Source organism: Notechis scutatus, chromosome 2 (assembly GCF_049901735.1).
Source record: "Notechis scutatus isolate UNSWTSFEM ecotype Mainland chromosome 2, rNotScu1.2, whole genome shotgun sequence".
Lineage (NCBI taxonomy): Eukaryota > Metazoa > Chordata > Lepidosauria > Squamata > Elapidae > Notechis > Notechis scutatus.
Window position 1 is genome coordinate 20,421,018 of NC_142010.1, and position 21,858 is coordinate 20,442,875.

General features: G+C 44.4%; 2 pseudogenes across 1 annotated transcript; both read left to right on the forward strand.

Annotated features, from left to right (window-relative positions):
• Positions 1-1,942: 1,942 nt before the first annotated feature.
• On the forward strand, positions 1,943-21,858 carry LOC113428023 (uncharacterized; annotated as a pseudogene). The gene is made up of 4 exons (XR_015747178.1): positions 1,943-2,100; positions 16,101-16,227; positions 16,761-16,853; positions 18,506-21,858. The product of XR_015747178.1 is annotated as an uncharacterized LOC113428023 (transcript).
• On the forward strand, positions 4,963-6,482 carry LOC113428026 (uncharacterized; annotated as a pseudogene).

Sequence of the window (21,858 nt, forward strand, 5' to 3'; positions counted from 1 at the left end):
GCAATTCAGGCATATTCCCTTCAGAAAAAAAAATCGGGGCCGGCCAAAAGAGACCCCCCACCGCGCGCCAAGAAATCGCCCTCCTGACCGCCGCTCGCCCGGCCCTCGCCCCGACCGCCGCGCGCGCCCGCCACTCGCCCGGCCCTCGCACCGCTCGCCCCGACCGCCGCTCGCCCCGACCGCCGCGCACGCTCACCGCTTGCCCGGGCTCCGCTCGCACCGCCCGGGCGATTCCGAAAAAAATCGGAATTCCGATTTTAATCAGAAAAATATCATGCCTGGCAATTATTATACATTATTATACATACACATCTAAGAAGTTTTATTGGAAATCACATCATAAAAAGAACAATAAACATTTTTTCTTCTCTTAGTTCTTTCTACCACACATAACAGCATAAATTAACCAGATCTTCTTTGAACAGCCCAATGTACTGTATGGAAGGGCTTCCCAACACGGATCTGTGTCTCATTCCGTGCTCCTGAACAGCAGAGCTAACTGGACTATTGAAATCAATACAGCATGCCTTCCACATCCAACTCTGCCATCCAGTGCATCAGAAGAGAGCAGTTGCCCGCATTCTAGTTAACACCCATTGTTCTATCTCCTTAAGCAGGCTGTAAATAGGAAACATCATGGAAAGCTATGCTATATTACTACCAAAGCGACATTGACAAACTTATTGAGGTTTCTCTGTGCACATATTAGGATAGATTTAAATCGCTTGGCGAAGCTCTGTGTTACATATACTGGTATGCAGGAAGGCTAAGATTTTAGTGTAAAACAGACAAGGAATTGCTATAAAGAGAGATAAGAGAATATTCCATGACTCTGAAACGTGTAAATTGTGTTGCAATCGCTGTGTAAAGCACTCCAGTGGGCATTGGTGGGGTGCAAAGGCTTTGAGGGAGAATTCCTTGTGTTACTTTTTCTGCGGAATAAAGTTTTTCCTTACAATCTTGTCTTCAGTATGTTCAATTTGAGGCTGGGCACATGTGGCAAAGCGCCTGGAGCAGGAAAGGTGAGGAAAACCAGAAGTGCCTTTGAGTTCAGAAGGATCTTTTTCCTTCTTTCAACAACTTTGGAAGTGCAATTCTAGTGGGGGAAATGGGGAATCCGCCAGGAACCCCCTTCTCCGCAAACTGGAAGCAAGTTTCGTTAGGCTTGGAGCTGTTTTAACTGGGAGAAATATTTTGTAGAGTAATTGATTTGCAACAAAAAGTGAAGCACCAACTTTTGTTAAGTGAAACATTTGGTAAAGTGAATTTTGCTCCATTTTATGACCTTTCTCGCTACAGTTGTTAAGTGAATCAGGTTTCCCCATTCACTTTGCTTGTGGAAAGGTCACAAGAGGAGATCACGTGACCTCTGGACACTGCAGAGGTCATAAATGCGATTCAGTCCCCTGATGCCTCAGTTTGGATCATATGACCAGGGGAATTCTGCAAAGGTCTTTAGCGCGAATCACGGACTTAAGTCACTTTTGGGGGGGCCGTTGCAGCTTCCAAGGGACACTAAATGATGGTCATTAAGTCGAGAACTATTTGCAAAGCAGCCATTATTCTTTATTATGGCACAAATCGTGAATGTCCGTCATTTGAGGAGACAAGTTAGTTGAGGACTGTCTTGTTAGACTCAGTGGAGAAGGCAGCCGCCTTTTCCTCCCTACTCCAGTTTCCTTCCAAAAGGGGGATTCCCTCCTAGATGTGTTGTTCTGCAACCGCTTCCCTTCTCTCCTCCCTTCCTTGGGTTTCCTCCCCTCTCTCTCCCGCCTGATTCTCCAAATGCCTGGGCCAAAGAAGCAATGGACTCGCTGTCCAGCTGCCCATCCTACCCAGGATGTGGGGTGGGGGAAATGGGCAGGCAGGGGGACCTCGGAGTGGGCAGGTTCTCCACCCTTTAGGAGAATCAGGGGAGCTGGACGGGGAGGGGAGGAGCTAAAAGCGCTTTGCAAACTCCTGGCTGGGGTCGTTCGGGGAGGGGGAATCCACGTGTGTGGCCGGGAAGGAATGAAGCGTGGCCGGCGGGGCTGCGAGGAAAGCGGATCTTTTGCCTCTCTTGGACCAAGGAATAAAGCCGCCTTTCCCTGCGGGCACCAGGTAATAAGCTCCTCCCTCCCTCCCTCCCTTCTTCCTTCTGTGGAAAGGGAACTTCACGAAGACAGTAGTGTCACTCAAACAGGAAAAGCCCAAGGGGAACATCAGGCCAGCCATAAAACAAACTTACATAGGAAAAGGAATCAAATGAAAGGTATTACAGAATCCCTATAGACAAAAGCCTAAGTAATTAAGAAAACTAGACAAATAAGAAAAGGAAACCCTTACAAACACAGGACATACTAAATAAGCAAAACAAACAGACAAAAGACACAAAAATATATAAATTACAAAAGAGAGACATGAGATTGCCACAAAACAAATATGAAAAAAAAACAAAGCTAAAAGAACGGATATTACAATCGAACCACCCCACGGAGTTTGCCTTCCGCACCCTGCGGAGTTTGCCTTCCGCACCCTGCCTTGAAACCCTGACATTGAACTCTTCACAGATGGTTCCTCCTACATGCATGAGAACAAAAGAGTAACAGGAGCAGCTGTAGTCTCCCTACAAGAAATCATCTGGGCTTCCCCCCTTCCTCCCTCCCACAGCACCCAAGCAGCTGAGCTTATAGCTTTAACTAAAGCTTGCAAAGCTGCAAGGAACCAATCTACTAACATCTATACAGATTCCAAATACGCTTTTGGAGTCTGGCATGCAACAGGAGCTCTATGGAAACAACTGGGTTTTTTAACTTCAGTAGGACAACAGATAGTACATGCACCATTAGTAGCCAAACTACTAGAAGCCATCCAATTACCACAAGTGCTAGCAGTCATCCATTGTAAAGCCCACCAAACAGATGACTACAATAACAAAAGGAAACCAATATGAAGATGCAACAGCCAAATGGGTGGCAACCAAACCTCTACCTCACACCATCATGACACCAGCCTTAACAACGAAACCAGAACTACCATACAAACAATTTCTAGATAAAGAGGAATCTGAACAATGGGAAAAAAAAATTCAGCAGTTTTTGAGCAAGGATTTTGGAGAGTCCCAGATGGCAGACCTATAGCCCCACGACGTCTCCTTAGGTTAATTTGCCAAAGACTACATACAAAGGGACATTGTGGCACACAAGCTATGGTAGATGCCATCAGGAGGGTATGGTATGCACCTGGAGCCTATAGTGAGGCTACAAGAATAGCCACGACATGCCAAACCTGCCAAGCAAATAATACCACTCCAGAAAAACAATTCATGCAGGAGGAAGGCCCTGGGCACAGAAACCATTTGAAAAGATCCAAATGGATTATATACAGCTACCTAAGGCAAATGGGTATCAATATGCTCTTGTCTGCAAGGACCAACTAACCCACTGGGTAGAGGCCTTCCCATGCCACCATGCTACTGAATTAGAAACAGCCAGACATCTCCTCAAGGACATTGTGCCTAGGTTCGGGGTCCCCACCATTCTGGACATGGATAGGGGAAAACACTTCATAGCACAAGTCCTCACACATATATTCCAGGCTCTGGGCATTACCCAAAACCTCCATGTGCCCTATGTCTGACATCATCAGGGGCCGTGGAGAGAGCAAACAAAGAGGTGAAGACCCTACTGGGCAAACTCTGTCAGGAGACACACCTCTCCTGGCCACAAGTGCTCCCAATTGCTCTTTTTTATATCAGAACTAGACCAAGACAGGACATAGGTATTTCCCCCTTTGAGATCCTTTTGGGTCGCCCCCCCCACCCGATACCCTACAAGGCCTGGATCCTCATTCCCTTTTCTTAGATAGCAGGGATATGGCTCTCTCTTCTTATCTTACAGCCCTGCAAGAGAGACTACAGACCCTCTGGACCCAAACTCCACCACAATCAATCCCACCCATCAAACTCAATAAAAATCTGGACACAGATCAATGGACGTTTGCAGCATTCTTCAACACCATTGAACCACACAACTGTGAGGAACCAAGTGCAAACGTTGAATTACACAAAACTGGACTCCCAGGTGCTGAGTTATAAAACTCTATTTTTATTTTTATTTTTCTCTCTCCTTCTCCATTTTTTCTTGTTCCCTTTTTTCTTTGTATTTTTTTTTAACAAGGAAGAGACTTGAGCCATACCTTTCAATAATATTTGAGACTTGACCTATACCTTTTTTTACATTTTATTGTTACCTTTTTTTACATTTTTCAAAAAAAAAGGGGGGGGAGGGAAGAAAAGGAATCTAGCAATGGGAAACATGAAATGCAATATATACTATGTATTATTATTTGTAACAATTGTAACACTTGTAACACAAGCAACTGTGTTCCTGGAACCAAAGCTTATCCCAGAGAAAGGAAACGTATGGGAATATTTAGCAAGGGAAATACACAACACCACTAACTTTTGCTTAGCAGGGGGGAAATCAGTCAAGGACATCTTAACCACTTGCCTAATGGGAGTGGCAACTAGGCCACATAACATCATTAACTACACCACATTTAGAAACCTTCCTGACTCCTACAAAAGCATTTTTAGCTGGGACCACTCTACAAAAAACCAAAGACCACACCATGTACACCCTACACATTGCTGCAGTAACCACCTCTGAGAGATGCTTTAATGTCACTGGGTGCAGCACACCTATGGTTACAGAATGCACCAGCCTTAGCAACACAAACTAAAATGCAACTACACAGAGACCATATCATTCTCATATAGTTACCTGAAGCTCCCACCAGGGTGGTTTTTCCTTTGTGGCTTAAAAGACTACTCATACCTTCCTGCAAATGCCACCAATGGCCCCTGCACCTTGGGAAGGTTAACCATGCTTATGCCATCCTTACAGAGACAACACAGGAGAGCCTTCCAAACCCTAGACTCAGACTGTGACTCCAAAGTCTCCCTTCTCACCAAAACAGAATATGACTCATTGGCCGGCTATCAATGTCTTATTGGACACACAGGATTGCCAAGTAAAACAAGTGTGTTCAAGGTGTGGAAAAAGACTCTGTGATGAATCTGGATTATGTGACTGTGGCGAAAGCCCTACTTGAGAGAAACAAGATGAAAGCAGGCAACACTCCAGAAGGAGCCTTCCACCTCCTTTACATGAAAGAATACAACAAGGAGGGAAACAGTACAAATGTACAGAGTGTGCAGGAATCTTCAGTACAAGCTATTCCCTTTCATTGCATAAAAAGATTCACAAAACAGAGGATCCACACAAATGTCTGGATTGTGGAAGGACCTTCAGGCAGAAAAACCATCTTAATTCACATCAGAGGGTCCACAAAGAGAAGAAGCATCATGTATGCATTCCCTGTGGAAAGACCTTTGGAAGCAGTGCCTCCCTTACTTCCCATCAAAGCCTCCACAGAGAGGAGAGGTTGCATCAATGCAGGGAGGGTAGAACGAGGTTTACTCAGACCAAGGAACCAAATTCCCAGAAAAAAAGCCCCACTGGGAAGAAATCATGTAAATGCCTGGAATGTGGGAAGAGCTTCCGCTCTGCAAGTGACCTCAGTTGCCATAACAGGACCCATACAGGGGAAAAGCCGTATCATTGCATGGTGTGTGGAAAGAGCTTCGCACAAAAAAAAAACAATTTCAATTTACATAATAGGATCCATACCAGAGAAAAGCTGTATAAATGCACAGAGTATGGAAAATGCTTCAGTGCCTCAGGTACTCTTACTTCCCATAAGAGGATCCACACAGGGGAGAAACCCTATGAATGCCTGGAGTGTGGAAAAAGCTTCAATAGACGTGATACACTAATTTTACATGATAGGATGCATAAAGGGGAGAAACCTTATAAATGTCTGCATTGTGGAAAAAGCTTCCGTCAAAAAGTTCATCTTAAGTCACACAAGAGGATCCACACGGGAGAAAAACCATTTCAATGCATGGAGTGTGGAAAGAGCTTCCATTGTTCTTCAACCCTTACATCCCATCACAGAATCCACACGGGAGAAAAACCATTTCAATGCCTGCAGTGTGGAAAGCGCTTTTCCACTTCTGGTGGCCTTCATGTCCATGAACGGACCCACACAGGGGAGAAACCGTACAAATGCCTGGAGTGTGGAAAGACCTTCCATAAATGCGATCATCTAACGTCACACAGAAGAATCCACACTGGAGAGAAACCGTATGAATGCACCAGTGTGGGAAGTGTTTCAGTCAAACAAGTAATCTTACTGTCCATAAAAGGACTCACACAGGTGAAAAGCCTCATAAGTGCTCTGAATGTGACAAATGCTTCACTGGTTTGGGGGCTCTCTATCATCACAAAAGGTTCCACACTGGGGTGAAACCATACGAATGCCGCACGTGTGGTAAGAGTTTCAATGAAAAAAATAGGTATATCATACATAGCAGGACCCACACTGGGGAGAAACCTTATCAATGCCAGGAGTGTGGAAAACGTTTCAGTGATTCTTGAGAACTGACAATCCATAAAAGGATTCACACAGGGGAGAAACCCTATAAGTGCACGGAATGTGGAATGAGTTTCAAGAGAAGTGGTTTCCTTGGTATCCACAAGAGGACCCACCCTGGGGAGAAACCTATAAATGCCTGGAGTGTGGAAAAAGTTATAATGATTGGGTCAGTCTTACCTCCCACAATGGGATCCACACAGGGGAGAAACCGTTTAAATGCATCGAGTGTGGGAAGAGTTTCAAAGACAGCACAAGTCTTACACTCCATAAAAGAATCCACACAGGGGAGAAGCCCTATCAGTGTGTGGAGTGTGGAAAGAAATGCAGAACCAGGAGTGACCTTAATCGCCAGAAGAAGACACACAGCAGGAAAAAAATGATGTGAATTGGTTCATGTTGCTTCTCAAAATTTGCTTCATGCCTGTAGAAATTATGCAGGAGATTCTGGAAAAATGCATGGAGCATGGGAAGAGCTTCCGAAGCAGCAGAAATATCTTGATCCATTTAAAAGAAGAGTTCCCTTGTAGAACTAGGAATTAACTTTTGTTTATTTGATCTCTGCTAGAGTAGAGTAGAATAAGATTAGAAGCAATAGGAATAGAATATAGAAATAGAAATGGGGATGGGAAGGGAAGGGAATTCTGTCATTGGCCAAGTGAGGTTGGTCATGCAAGGCCTGTGTCTCCAATGCATATGCTCTCAGTGTACATAACATACAACAAATGATCAACTTTTGTCAATGAACAGCAAAGGGTGGGAGGGATTTGGAAACCAACACCTCCGGATGTCTGTGGAAATTCTCAGTCATCCAGCCCATGGTTCTCCCAAAGGTACTTTTATCAAAAGGCAACTGGACTTTTTTTTCCCCTTGAGGAGATTTCCCTTCTCACCCAAGAAGTTTCTTCAGTTCGCTTTCTTCTTGAATGAGAAGCGAAATGTCTTCAAGAAGAAACAAACTCCAGTTGACTTTTGAAAAAAAGCACCTTTGGGAGAACACCTTGAAGACAAGGTGGGGACCGCTACAATGTAAAAAAGATGTTGAGACTGCAGAAAAAGTGCAGAGAATAGCAACAAAGTGCATTAGGGGACTGGACGCTAAAGCAAATGGTTGCAAGAATGGTTGCAGGAAGTGGGTATGTCTAGGCTAATGAAAAGAAAGGGTAGGGGAGACAGGATAGCAGTGTTCCAGTATCTCAGGGTCTGCCACAAAGAAGAGGGAGTCAAGCTATTCTTTAAAGCACCTGAGGGGAGGACAAGAAGCAATGGGTGGAAACCAATCAAGGAGAGATGCAACTTAGAACTAAGGAGAAATTTCTTGCCACTTAGAACAATTAATCAGTGGAACAACTTGCCTCCAGAAGTTGTGAATGCTCCAACACTGGAAGAAGTTTTTAAGAAGATGTTGGATAACCATTTGTCTGAAGTAGTGTAGGGTTTCCTGCATAGGCAGGGGGTTGGACTAGAAGACCTCCAAGGTCCCTTCCAACTCTGTTCTATTCTATTCTACAACATCAAGGTGCAGAAAGCTGGCTTACAGTATAGAGAAGATGCTGTAATATTTCAAGAGGAAACGTTGCCATTGTTAGAGTGCAGTACTGCAGGCTACTTCTGTTGCCTGATGCCTGCCATCTGCCGACAATTTGGCAGTTCAAATCTCACCAGGCTCAAGGTTGACGCAACCTTCCATCCTTCCGAGGTGGATAAAATGAGGACCCAAATTGTTGGGGACAATATGCTGATTCTGGAAATTGCTTAGAGAGGGCTGTAAAGCACTGTAAAGAGGTATATAAGTCTATTGCTATTGCAATCTAAATGGTGGGGTCCAGACCTGGTGGTGTTGACTCCCCATATTTCCCTAATGTTGGAAGGAATCAAGCAGTGGATCTACTACACCCATGTGGAGAAAGTCAGGCCAGAACAAAGAGAAGCAGGATCTCCAGTGAGCTCTTCACTGGGAGAAAGTGACGGAAAAGAATGAACTATTGGATTAATAAGAGACTCGAGAGTTGTGTCAAAAGTGATAACTGGAGGGATGGCGCTGTGTGTCTGCACCACCTTTAACCTTGATTGTGTTTAACTGATTTCTAGTCTGAGATACGATATTGATTGTGCTTGATTTTTATGAATGCCCAAAATTAAGGCTTAAGGCTTAGCTGACACATCTCAGATACAGGCTCTTTTTGGTGTGTAAATTGGACAATTCAGAGAACCAGCTTCAGAAAATACAGGTGGCCCTTGACTTATGATCACAATTAAGCCCCACATTTCCATGGCTAAGCAAGACAGTTATTAAGTAAGTTTTGTGCCATTTTACAAGTTTTGCCACAGTTGTTTGGTTAGTAACATGGTTGTTAAGTGAATCTGGTTTCCCCATTGAGTTTGCTTGTCTGAAGGTCTGAAACAGGGATCCCCTGACCCTGGGATACTCCAACTATCAAGAAATACAGGCCAGTTGCCAAGTGTCTGGATTTTGGTCACATGACACAGGGATGCTGCAACGGTTGTGTGAAAAAAATTATAAATCAAGTTTTTCCGTGCTGTTGTAACTTCGAACTGAAGAAATGATTGTAGGTTGGAGACTAATTGTAAAGCAGCACTTGATTATTTCTGATTAAGGCAGTATCAAGAATGTGAAGAAACTTTTGTTTCAATCTAAATGACAATTGAAATTCATTGAAACCCATCTGGGAAAACAGGGAAGGAATTTCATAACATCAAAATTGGTCAGTGCCTAGACTAGGGATCTCCAAATGTATTTTAAGACTTGTGGACTTCAACTCCCAGAATTCCTCTGGCACACATGTTACTATGCTCACTGGGGTTGTGCTGTCCCAGCCAATCTATGGGAATTGGATAGTTACTTAGGAATTGTGAGCTGTCCCCTTAAGGGAATGCATCATGGTAAATGTAGTTAAAGGTATCCTGGGAAATGTAGTTCATCTCACGTGGCTACATCTGTAATCCTGATTGGTCACTGAATTGACCCTTGGTGGGTTAAGGCAGGGGTCCTCAACCACCGGGCCGTGGACCGGTACCGGGCCGTGGAGCACTCTCTACCGGGCTGCAAAGAAATTTTTTTTTAAAAAAAAAAAATGGTGGCTTTCATCGCCTTCGGTGAATGCTGCTGGGATCGGGGATCAAGGACACAAATGAAAGAAGGGGAGGGAGGAAGCAACCGAAGCCTGTCCTTCTCTCTGGCTCAGCTCTCTCAGTCGCTCTCTCGCTCCTCCACCAGCCCAGGAAGAAACTGCTTCAAAGAAGCCGGGGTGGTGGCTTTTCCTGTCACCGCAGCGCCTCCGAGCGCCGTTTCTCCCCACCCCCACCCGCCTGCCGCGCGCCGCGCTGGGGTTCAACCCAGTGCTCCGTTCTGCCTGCCTGCCTGCCTTCGTTAATGGTTGAATCAGAACAGCTTCGGCTGAGTAAAAGAGGCGAATAGTTATTATTCTCAGCCGAAGCTGCTCCCAAACAACCAGAAACTAAGGCAGGCAGGCAGGCAGGCAGAACGGGATACTGTGGATTTAAGTGGCGCGGGCGGGCGGGGTGGGGTGGGGGTGAAACGGGCGCCGGAGTAGCTGCGGCGACAGGAAAAGCCCCCGCTTCTTTGAAGCAGTTTCTTCCTGGGCTGGTGGAGCAGCGAGAGAATGAAGCCTCCTTCTCTCTCTCCTCCCCCGGTCCTTGAAAAAGTGTTTCTGCTTGAAACCGGTCCCTGGTACAAAGAAGGTTGGGGACCACTGGGTTAAGGGAGTTTTCCTCATTCTTTATCTGAACTCTCTACCTCATGGTATCTTCCTTCTATTGCTACGAGATGGGTTAGGACAGGGATCCCCAACCTTTTCGACGCCGCGGCCCGGTACTGGTATCAGCTGGGCGCCGCGGCCCGGTACCGGCATCAACTGGGCGCCGCCATCTTTTTTTGACGAAAAAGTGCTTCCGGTGACCTCACGAGCACTTCGTCAAAAGCGCGCCAGCTTTGGTGAGCTTTTTCGGGTAGAAATGGCTTTCTACCGGAAAAGCTCACGAGCGCAAGCGCCGCCATCTTTTTGACGAAAAAGTGCTTCCGGTGAGCTTTCTACCCGGAAAAGCTCACCGGAAGCACTTTTTTACCAAAAAGATGGCGGCGCCCAGCAACCAGCGGCCCGGTAAGACTTGTTCCGCGGCCCGGTACCGGTCCGCGGCCCGGTGGTTGGGGACCCCTGGGTTAGGAGATAACCATCTTTCATGTACAAGGCAGATATACGAAGGATTGCTCATTAAAGAAGAACTTTGTCATAAATGTGAGTTATGAAGATACCTGATGTACTAATAAATGCACTTTGTTATGGAAGCTTTGTTATCTATCTGCATCTGCACAGCTATAAATCCAGCTCTGTGCAAGAGGCAGAACAGGGGGATTCTGGGAGTTGAAGTCTATGAGTCTTAAAAGTTGCCAAGTTTGCAAACCCTGGCCTAGACTTATGGAATTATGGTCTTGTTTCTAGTGCCTTCTTGCTGTAAAGTATTTCAGTGTCCAATACATTGAAAATGGAGAAAGAATTATAGTCAATATTTCCTTGCTCTTCAAGAGAAGGATTACAAGCATTAAGAAACCCCTGAATCATCTAAATAAAAAGTTAAAAACTCAAAATGTACAATGGGAGAAGGCAAAAGGCACAAATAGGAGAGATTTGAACACCTCCAAAAAGGAGGAGGATGCTGGAAATAGGAAATATCATGGAAAGCTATGTAAAACAGGCAGGAATTGCTGTAAAGGGAGATGAGAAAATTCCTTCTGACTCTGAAAGGTGTAAACTGTTGTGGAAAGGGAACTTCACGAGGACAGTGGTGACACCCAAGCAGGAAAAGCCCGAGGGGAACATCAGGCCAGCCATAGAACAAACTTGCATAGGAAAAAAAATTTAATAAAAAAGTATTGAAAGAAGCCCCCTAGACAAAAGCCAAGTAATTAAGAAAGCTAGGGAAACAAGGAAAAGAAAACCCTTACAGGACATGCCAAATCAGCAAAACAAACAGACAAAAGACACAGAATAAATTACATAGGAAACAGACAGGAGATTGCCAGAAAACAAATAGAAAAACCCATTATAAAAGTAAAAGAGATTAAGAAAGAACCGATAAGGCAATCAAGCCGCCCCACAGAGTTTATTTTCCGCACCTGGCTAAGTATGCCTTCCGGCGAAAATTAAACTCCGACAGGATTTTAATATCTAAACATTAAACATTAAACACTAAGCGAACATTTACACACAAAGGGAGGAAAAAGGTATAAAGAGCCAGGGACTTACCATTCGAAGTTAGCTAGCTAGCCCCAGGAACGCAGCCGCACTGTCTCTTGCCTTCCTGACAATAAAAAGATCCGGCTTTCAAGCAGTTGTCTGAATCCTTGCGCCGGAACTCTCCCAGCGGGAAAATTCGAATCCTCAAAGAAAGGCACTTTGACAGCCTTTCAACACTGTGTGGCAAATGCTGTGTAAAGCCCTCCAGTGGGCGTTGGTGGGGTACAAAGGCTTTGAGGGAGATTTCCTTGTGTTACTTTTTCTGCCGAATAAAGTTTTTGCTTCCAATCTTGTCTTCAATGGGTTCAGTTTGAGACATTGGCATATCTGGCAAAGCGCCTGGAGCAGGAAAGGTGAGGAAAACCAAAAGTGCCTTTGAGTTCAGAAGGATCTCTTCCCTCCTTTCAGCCACTTTGGAAGCGCAATTCTTGAGTGGGAAATGGGGAATCCGCCAGGATCCTCCTCTCTGCAAACTGGAAGCAGGCTTCGTTAGGTTTGGAGCTGTTTTAAGTGGGAGAAATATTTTGCAGATGTAGTTGACTTACAAGCACAAGTGATGCATAAATTTTTGTTGTTAAGTGAGACATTAAGTCAATTTTGCTCCATTTTGTGACCTTTCTTGACTCTGTTGTTAAGTGAATCACCACAGTTGTTAAATTAGCAACATGGCTGTTAAGTGAATCTGGTTTTCCCTTTGGTGTTGTCGTAAGGTCGCAAAAGGGGATCCCCTGACCCCAGGACACCACAACGGTCATAAATGTGAGTCAGGTGTCAAGTGGCTGAATATGGATCGCATGACCATGAGGATGCTGCAACGGTCGTAAGTGTGAAAAATGGACATGTCACTTTTTTCAATGCCGTTGTAACTTCCGTCACTAAACAGATGGCTGTAAGTCGAGGCTGCCTGTACGCTTTAGTTGTTTTTCTTCTGAAATTCATAGACCTTTAAATATTTCCTGCCTCAGGCCTTTTACATAGTTAAATATATTAAATATTTCTTGGCTCCGAGGTTTTCTTCAGCTTCAGAGGGAGAAAGTTAATGGGTCTCCCTTATGGATCATCAGGGGGTTCTTTGGCTCCCCATTTATTAGGGATAATATTGGAAAAAAGCAGATTCTCTGGGGATTTTTTCCCCCTTTTCTCTTTATTCTCCTCTTTTGAGGCAAGGGAGCCACCTCTAAGTTGTGTCACTCTTCGACATGCCCCATCGACCCTTCAAATATAGGCAATCCTCAACTTACAACCACAATTCAGTCTGTTGCTAAGTGAGACATTCGTGAAGTGAGTTTCATCCCATTTTACGCTATTTCTTGCCATGGTTGTTAAGCAAATCACTGTAGTTGTTACAGTCATTGACCAAATCTGGCTCCCCCATTGACTTCGCTTGTCTGGAGCTTCCTGTGATCCTTGGGACATGGCAACCATCATAAATATGAGTCAGGTGTCAAGTGGCTGGATTTTGAAGACGTGCTGCACCCGTCTTGAGTGCGAAAATGTCACTTTTTTCAGTGCCTTTGTCTCTCCAGCCACTGATCCAATGGCCGTAAGTCAAGGACTACTTGTTAGGACTACTTGATTGTTATTCTGGCACAATCATGACTGTTAGTCATTGAAGGGAGTCAGTTGTAAGTTGAGGACTATGGATAAGTGGGTAAGAGAAGCTCCTTTTCCTGCCGAACTTTGCCCCCTCCCTCTCTCCCCTTTCTCTGACTGCCTGGGGGTTGGACTAGAAGACCTCTAAGGTCCCTCACACCTCTGTTATTCTGTTAAAGGGCAATTCGCTCCTTCACCTTAATGCTCCGCATCCCCTTCCCCTTCCTGCTCCCGTCCCTGGGCCTCGTCCCCTCCCTCTTCCCCCTGTTTTTCTAGCTGCATGAGCCAAAGAAGCAATGTACTCGCTGCCCAGCTGGCCATCCCGCCCAGGACCGGGGAGAGGGGGAATGGGCAGGCAGGGGGACCCCTGAATAGGCAGCGCTCCCTGCCCTGTACAGAATGGGAGGAGCTATGAGCGCTTCCGGCTTGGGCTCTGCAAACTCCTGGTGAGGGTCGTTCCGGGGAGGAGGATCCACATGCGTGGCCGGGAAGGAAGGAAGCCGAGTCCGGCCGAGGAAGAGAGCCGCGTCTTTCCTATTGCGTGCCAGGTAAAAACCTTCCTTCCTTCCTTCCTGGGAAATGCCGGGACAGGTGATCCTTCCATACAGCTTCTTGGGGCGCTGCTAAGATCGCTGCTGCCGTCCCCACTTTCTCCTGGGGGAGATGATTCTTATTCTCCTTTCTTTTCTGCCGGCCCTTCCTGGCCGTTTCCCGTCGCTTCCTTTGCTCTGGGGCCGTTTCACATCCAGGAGGCTCGGAGTTGAAGGGCTGCGAAACCGGCGGGGAGAAAAGGGGGCGATCCCTCCCTGGAGCTGCTGTTTCGGGGAGCTGCTCAAGACGAGCCCCCTCCGGAGAGAGCATCGGCTCAAGGCTCCTCCGGACGCCCTTCCATCTCTTCGCCCGCCTTCCTTTCCTCGTTCCCATCGTCCAATTGAACTGCATTTTGGGGTGCATTTAAAAAGGCGTCGCTCTTTCCTGTGGGCCATTGTTTCTCAACCTGGGCAACCTTGTGATTTGTGGGCTTCCACTCCCAGAATTTCCCACGTGTGTTGAAGTCCACATAGCTCAATAGCTGCCAAGATTGAGAAACGTGGCTGTCATCCAGGTGTGAGGAAGTTATGGCCCTTTTATGACTGGTGGACTTCAAATCCCATAATTCTTCAGCCAGCTGGCTCACGTAGTCTGGGAGTTGCAGTCCAGGCATTAAAAAAGGCCCTTAGTTCCCCACTTGTGTCCCAGCTGTGAAAATACAGTTTTTGTCCTCTTCCTTGATTCTCTCATAAGGGAAGGTGAACATTATAGCAACATAGAATAACAGAGTTGGTGCTTTAATGCACATGGCTGAGATAATCTGCCTCTGAATCCAATTCCTGGTCCTTCCACACCTTTCGGTTTTCCTCTCACCCAGAATGAGATTCTCTGTGTTGTTGCTATGGCTGCAAAGGACTCTATGTGAGGGGTTCCCTGGTTAGCTAAGAAATAGGCTAAAATCATAGGATGTTCAAGAATATCCTTAGGATGTTTGATAGCCAATTATTCCTTTGCTGTTTTTTCCCCACTCCTAGACCCTCTCGTGGCCATGGCTTCATCTCCCAGAAACTCAGTTCTTTGTAATGGAGGATCAACAGTGGCTGAGCTTCCAACCCAGGTAGGAGGATTCTCCCCTCCCCTCCCCAGATGTGCCAATCTCCCAATAACAGAATATCACAATTGGAAGGGATCTTGGAGATCTTCTAGTCCATCCCCCTGTCTCAAGCAGGAGACCCTATAACCTTTTAGACAAGTGGGTGTTCAGTCTCTCCTTAAAAACCTCCAGCCCACAACTTCTGAAGGCAAACCCTTCAATTAGTTAATTGTTCTCACTGTCAGGAAGTTTCTCCTTAAATCCAGGTTGCCTTTCTCCACTATCAGTTTCCATCCATTGTTTCTTCTCCTGCCTTCTGGTGCTTTGGAAAATAAGTTGAGCCCCCTCTTGTTTGTGGAAACCCCAGAAATATTGGAACACTGCTATTGTGTCTCCCCTGGTCCTTCTTTTCTCTAGACTGGCCATATCCAGTTCTTGCAACCGTTTTTTGTGTCATTTAATCTCAAAGCCTTTAATCCTTGGTTGCTCTCTTTGCACTTTTTCCAAAGTCTTCACATCTTGTTTTGTAATGTGGTAACCAAAACTGAACTCGGTATTCCAGGTGTGATCTTTACTCTGGGTTTTTTTAAAGCAGTGAACATGAAAGCCCAAAGTAAAAAGTAAAGTCCAAGCTTGGCTTTCGTAGAGAGCGGAGCAGCTGCCCATTTGAAATTGGAGACACTGACATAGACTTGGAGAGTTTTATGTAAACATAAATATATATATAACATGGAAATTGACAGCAGTCGTTGTCACCATCCAGAAAAGGAAGAACCTACAATAGTCAGGAAAACAGAGGAACATCATGAGGTAAATCTAAGCTTAGCATCATGCAGAACACAGAGAGGGAAAAAAGGAGGGAAAAAAGGGAAACGCCCCCTTTCTACTTACAGCAGCTAATCGTAGCGTAGATTGCATCCTGCATGAGTCAACATTCTCTAACTAATCCGCTACAATTGTAGACTTTACTGTTCCAGCTGCTAAATTCAATATCCTGCATGTTCGTTTCCCTACTTGGAAGCTGTGGAGGTTTTTCATTAAGAAGAGTTGCTTGTAATTCATTGAAGTGTTCATTGTTAGGAATGTTCATGGAAATACGTTGTGGTTTTTTTTCCCCCTCCCTGAGTCAGGATTTGGTGTCATTTGAGGATGTAGCTGTGTTTTTCTCCATGGAGGAGTGGGCCCTGCTGGATTCTGAGCAAAAAGCCCTGTACCGAGAAGTCATGCTGGAAAACAAGAGGAACGTGGCCTCCTTAGGTAAGGGATTCTGTTACTGTAGTGCAAAATATTTTTTTTAAACTTAATGCACGTCAACTCCTCCAGCACTATTACTTGTTTTTTGTTGCTGTATTCTTCTCTAAGGTGCTGATTTTCAAATTTGCAAGCTATTTATCTGAGGTTTTCATGCTTTTCTATGAAGCCTGGCTTTTCTTCACAAATGGACAGTATGGAGAGTACTGGCCTCCACAATTCACTCTCTCCCGTTTGTTAAGAATCAGATTCAATCTTGCAGATGCTGTGCAGGAAGGGAACAAATAACCAAGTGGAACAGGTTAAACACAGAGATAGAGTATATAAACCACAGTTTAATACAATACTGTGAATAAAAGACTTTCAAATACTGTGCACTATATTGCTGCTAGCAGCGACCATTGTTATGCTTTTGTCAAGGGAAAGAAATGGTCGACAGAGAAAGAAGACACATTATTGCCCTACAATACTTCCTCCCTGAACCATAACATTGATTTTACTAAACAGCTCTGAGCCAGCCTCTCTCTCTCTTTCTCCAGGACAAGATACTGTCCTTTTCTATCAACTCTTTCTTAGGCTAGAAGTGTCTTCCCAAGGAAAGCGACCAAGCTCTACTCCGGCTCAACATGGAGGTAAGAAACAAAGGAAAAGTATCAATTTGGACTTGAAAATGAAAATAATTAAAGCCCATGAGAGGGGAAGAAGGTAAAGACCTTAGAAAAAGGAGGAGGACTGGCTTGTTCCACCATATGCACAATCCTTAAGGGTAAAGAAAAGATAAAAGAGGCGATTAAATCAGTTCAAGGAACTGATGCCACAATCACGAGAAATAGGACAGGCCTCCTTTCAAAAACAGATCAGCTCCTTGTGCTTTGAATTGACGATCCGATCCCAAAAAGAAGTCCCGTTAGTCTTCATCCAATTCAGGGAAAGGCACGGAGCATTTTGGAAACACTAGAGCAAGCAGCAGGTGAGGAGTATAATGAGACCTTTGGAGGCAGTCGTGGCTGGTTTGTGCAATTCCGAAAACTATTTAATTACTGTAACTTACAAACAACAGGTAAAGCTGTGTGTGCTGGTCAAGCTGCCCAACACTTTCACCAACTGGATGAAATTTTACTCTAAATATATATTTACAGTGTGTGTATGTATGTAACATTAATTTATATCAAGTTTGTGTCGGGATATCTGACTTCATTTGGATGCCTACTGAGTTCCCTGACAGGTTTTTCCCCCCTGGTCTGAAAGGGTGTTGGACGTGAGCAGCTCAGATAAAAGAGTTAATTTATTCGATGTATGCAGTAGATAAGAGTTTCCTTCTCTACATTCGTACTCCTACCTAGTCTGATAAAATGGCCTTAAATCTCCACACTCTCTCCATGAAGTTTCCCATCCTAGCCTGTTTCCCATCCTGCCTCTCGCACTTGTTTTTTAGAAGTTGCTTTCATTTTGTTGTTTTTTGGTCTACAATGATGACACTTAAGAGCCCGATAAGAATCCACGGGTTTAACACAAGGATTTATACTCCTTGTAGTCATCTGGTCGGAAAGAATCAGAACTGAAGAAGCTTCTTGGATGAGAAGGGAAACATGTTCAAGGAAAAAAGAAAGTCCAGTTGCCTTAAGAAAAAGCCCCTTTGGGATAAGGAGGAATGAATACCCCAGAGTGAGAACCGCTTTTGTTCAGGCAAAAATCTCTTCATGGAGATGAGGCTGAAGCTCATTTCCCAGGTCCAAGGACGTCAACATTTCTACCTTCTCAGATTGAAATTAAACCAATAGGTTCTCCATCATCAAGTCTATTATGTTTAATTAGGATTCAGTATTTGTATTCTTATAATGTTTTATTTTATTGTGTATAGGTTTTATATAGTTTTAATATTGTGATCCTTTCAGGGTTTTCCCATGGCAAGCTAAGAGGCCGATAAATTTAAGGAACGAACGAACGAACGAACGAACGAATGAATGAATGAATGAATGAATGAATGAAAAAACATAAGCCACTTTAAAATATCCTGTCTGCTTCCTTGGAACTAAATCTGAAGCAGTAGAACTGAGAACCTCCACTTCCCCCCAATTTTAAATGATCTTATCCAACATGTTCAGCTTTTTATTCTGTACCGTTGAAGCCAAGAGAGTCCCAAAGGCCAAATCTTATATCAACTTAATACCAAGCATAACACAATGTTTTGAACAAATGGAAGTTTGGAGGAAGTTTCATACAGTCCAATGGTGCTTGATCCCTTTTGCACCTGTCTTAACTTTTCTTTTTCTGTTGCAAGCAGGTGATGGATGGGAGATGGAGGATTCTGGCCAAGAGACAGCAGCACCTTTGCCAAAAGACAAAAAGGAAGTTACAGAAAAACTGTATGTAAAGCAATGTTTGGAGCAAAACCAGTTAACAGGGGAGCTGGAGAATTGCTCTGGTTTACCTTGTCCAGATACCAATGTCTTATTGGACACAGATGATTGCCAAGAAAAACAAGTGTGTTCATGGTGTGGAAAAAGACTCTGTGATGAATCTGGAATAGGTGACTGTTGCAAAAGCCCAGCTGGAGAGAAACAAGATGAAAGCAGGCAACACCCCAGAAGGAGCCTTCCTCCTCCTTTACATGAAAAAATAAAAGAAGGAGGGAAACCGTACAAATGTACAGAGTGTTCAGAAAGCTTTGGTACAAGCCGCTCTCTTGCATTGCATAAAAAGATTCACAAAGCAGAGGATCCACACAAATGTCTGGATTCTGGAAGGACCTTCAGTCAAAAAAGTCATTCTAATTCACATAAGAGGGTCTATGAAGAGAGGAAGCAGCATCAATGCATTAATAGGGGAACCAACTTTGGAAGCAACGCATCCCTTACTTCCCATGAAAGCCTCCATAGAGAGGAGAGGTTACATCAACTCAGGGAGGGTAGAATGAGGTTTACTTGGAGCAAGGAACCGAATTCCCGGAAAAAAATCCCCACTGGAAAAAAAGCATATAAATGCCTAGAATGTGGGAAGAGCTTCCGCTTTGCAAGTGGCCTCACTTGCCATAACAGGACACATACAGGGGAAAAGCCATATCATTGTACGGTGTGTAGAAAGAGCTTCAGTCAAAAAGATCATCTTAAGTTACACAAGAAGATCCACACGGGAGAAAAACCATTTCAGTGCCTCCACTGTGGAAAGCACTTCCGTCAAAAAGATCATCTTAAGTCACACGAGAGGATCCACACGGGAGAAAAACCATTTCAATGCATGGAGTGCGGAAAGAGCTTCAATGCAAGAAATGGCTATATCGTACATAGCAGAATCCACACGGGGGAGAAACCCTTTCAGTGCCTGCAATGTGGAAAGCGCTTTTCCCGTTCTGATAGCTTTCGTGCCCACAAAGGGACCCACACAGGTGAGAAACCATACAAATGCCTGGAGTGTGGAAAGAGCTTCTGTAGATCCAACATCTTAACTTCCCATCAAAGTATCCACAGAGGAGGGAAACCAAATCAATGCACCGATTGTGGGAAGTGCTTCAGTCAAACAAGTCACCTTAATACCCATAAAAGAATCCACACAGGTGAAAAGCCCTATAAGTGCACTGAGTGTGACAAATGCTTCACCAATTCGGGGGGCCTCACTTGCCACAAAAGGCTGCATACTGGGGAGAAACCATATGAATGCTGCACGTGTGGAAAGAGCTTCAGTGCAAAACAAAGCTATATCGTACATAGTAGAACCCACACTGGGGAGAAACCCTATGAATGTTTGGAGTGTGGAAAAACTTTCAGCAGAAGATGCACTTTAACCTTACATAATAGGATCCATACAGGGGAAAAGCCATATCATTGCACAGTGTGCGGTAAGAGCTTCGCGCAAAAAGGCAATTTCAATTTACATAAGAGCATCCACACCGGAGAGAAGCCGTATAAATGCACAGAGTGTGGAAAATGCTTCAGGACCTCCTTTGAGCTTACTTCCCATAAGAGGATCCACACAGGGGAGAAACCCTATGAATGCTTGGAGTGTGGAAAAAGCTTTAGCAGCAGCTCTACTCTAACCGTACATAATAGGATGCATAAAGGGGAAAAACCTTATAAATGCCTGCACTGCGAAAAAAGCTTCAGTCAAAAAGGTCATCTTAAGTCACACAAGAGGATCCACACGGGGGAAAAACCATTTCAATGCATGGAGTGTGGAAAGAGGTTCCATTTCTCAGCAAACCTTACGGCCCATCACCTGCAATGTGGAAAGCGCTTTGCCCGTTCTGATAGCTTTCATTCCCGCGAACGGACCCACACATGAGAAACCGTACAAATGCCTGGAGTGTGGAAAGAGGTTCCGTAAATCCAGCCACCTAACGTCCCATAGAAGTATCCACAGTGCAGAGAAACCGTATCAATGCACCAATTGTGGGAGGTGCTTCAGTCAAACAAGTCAACTTAATATCCATAAAAGGACCCACACAGGTGAAAAGCCCTATAAGTGCACCAAGTGTGACAAATGCTTCACCGATTCGGGGGCCCTCACTTGCCATAAAAGGCTTCATACTGGGGATAATATGAATGCTGCAAGTGTGGAAAGAGCTTCAATGTAAAAAATAGCTATATTGTACATAGCAGAACTCACAGTGGATAGAAACCATATCAGTGTCAGTAGTATGTAAAACCCTTCAGTGAGTCTCCAGAACTGAAGATCCATAAAAGGATTCACACGGGGAGAAACCATATAAGTGTATGGAGTGTGGGATGAGTTTCAGAAGAAGTGGTTATTTGCATCCACAAGAGGATCCATATGGAAAGTCTTGCAACTCAGTTATAGGAGGAGTAGCTACCATAAAAATGAATATTTTACCAGGCCTAGTATATTTATTCCAAACAATTCCAATAAAATTGGGAGGAAATATTTTGAAGAATTAAATAAAATAATATTAAGATATATCTGGCTAGGGGGGAAAAAAGCAAGAATATGTTGCAAGACTCCAAAAATTGTACTACCAGGTCTCGGAACTTACATGGGTGAAAGAATGGATCAATTTGAGGTAGAAAAGACTATTAACTCTAGAAGGGCACAACCTTCAACTTGGTTGGCATGCTTTTTTTATGGTATGGGAAGAATAAGAGACATAGTTATTTTCAAAGTCATTATGTTAGAAATGCATTGTTATCAGTATGGCTTAAAATTAAAGAACAACACTACTTAAAAATACCAGTGTGGCTTTCCACAATGGAAGCATTTATACACCCTAGTGTTATTAATATGGAAAAAATTGTGTAAGATATAAAATATTTGAATGAAAAAGGGGAATTAAAAACTAAGCAGGAGCGTAGCACTCAAGGGATGTGTCAGCTTTGGAAGCCATATTGAGATCTGATGCTCCCACGCTGCCACATTTGAGCCTGGGAATGTGGGAGGGAGGAATTTATTGAAATATATCTAGTTAGACATAATAACATTCTTTTTCTGATTCAAGGTCAGGTCGTTGCATAAGAGAGAGGAAGTCTTAACTTGGGACGGATGGTGATTGGGCTATGTGATGTAATGATGGGTGCAGGGGATCGATTTTGTAGTTTTTACTTATTGTAAGGAAGCCCGGAGCTTTCAGATTTGGGATCCCCCAGTTGTGCCAGGTACTATCCAAATAAAAAGGAATCTTTGAGAAGA